Below are 1379 nucleotides of genomic sequence, written 5' to 3'. Positions count from 1 at the left end.
CCAGGCCGCGGAGGAGATTAGGAGGCGCGAGCGCTTCACTGTTGTTATACTGGTTGGTGACGTCACTTCCTCTTCCTGGCACTCCCGTTTCCGGCCCCGCCCCCTCACGGCAACTGTCAGCCCGGAAGCCCCGCCCCCTCCACTGGCGCCGCGGTGGCAGCACGTCTCCCACAAGCCCCTGCGGCGCGACTCCTCCCTGCCCCCACCCTGGCAGGGCCTCAGCTGGGCACGTGGAAATGGGGGGGAGTGAAGTGGGGACGTGGGGGTCAAACCCCAATCACACCCATCACCCCAATGACACCTCCTCACACCCAAATCGCACCGCAATCACTCCCCCTCCGCACCGCAATCACACCCCCTCACACCGCAATCACACCCATCACCCCAATCACACCTCCTCACACCCAAATCGCACCGCAATCACCCCAATCACACCTGAATCACACCGCAATCACACCCATTCGCACCGCAGTCACACCCATCACCCCAATGACACCTCCTCACACCCAAATCGCACCGCAAACACACCCATTCACACTGCAATCACACCCATCACCCCAGTGACACCTCCTCACACCCAAAGCACACTGCAATCGCTCCCCCTCACTCCGCAATCACACCATAATCACACCTCCTCACACCCAAATCACACCGCAATCACACCCATTTGCACCGCAATCACCCCAATCACACCGCAATCTAACCCATTAACACCGCAATCACTCCCCGTCACACTGCAATCACACCCATCACCCCAATGACACCTCCTCACACCCAAATCACACCGCAATCACATCCATTCGCACCGCAATCACTCCCCCACACCCGAATCACACCGCAATCACATCGCATCACCCCAACGACACCTCTTCACACTCAAATCACACCGCAATCACACCCATTCACAACACAATCACCCCAATCACACCCGAATCACACCACAATCACACCCATCACCCCAATGACACCACCTCACACCCGAATCACACCGCAATCACATCCCATCACCCCAATGACACCTCTTCACACCAAATCACACCGCAATCTAACCCATTAACACCGCAATCACTCCGCAATCACACCCATCACCCCCAATGACACCTCCTCACACCCGAATCACACCGCAATCACACCCATTTGCACTGCAATCACCCCAATCACACCCTTTCACACTCATGAAGGGGATACAGGGAGATCAGGGGATTTGGGAGGAGGAGGAGGGGGGCAGGTGAGGGATGAGGAGAGGAGCTGAGGCAGGAGGGGTGAAGGGGATAGGAGGAGATGAGGGGGGCAGGTGAGTGATGGGGGAGGAGGAGGAAGGGGTAGTGAGGGGTTGGGGAAGAGTGAAGGGATACAGGGAGATGAGCGGATTTGGGAGG

Source organism: Chelonoidis abingdonii, unplaced genomic scaffold, assembly GCF_003597395.2.
Source record: "Chelonoidis abingdonii isolate Lonesome George unplaced genomic scaffold, CheloAbing_2.0 scaffold0398, whole genome shotgun sequence".
Taxonomy (NCBI): Eukaryota; Metazoa; Chordata; order Testudines; family Testudinidae; genus Chelonoidis; species Chelonoidis abingdonii.
The sequence above is the reverse complement of the archived record's forward strand: the minus strand, read 5'-3'. Positions refer to the sequence as shown.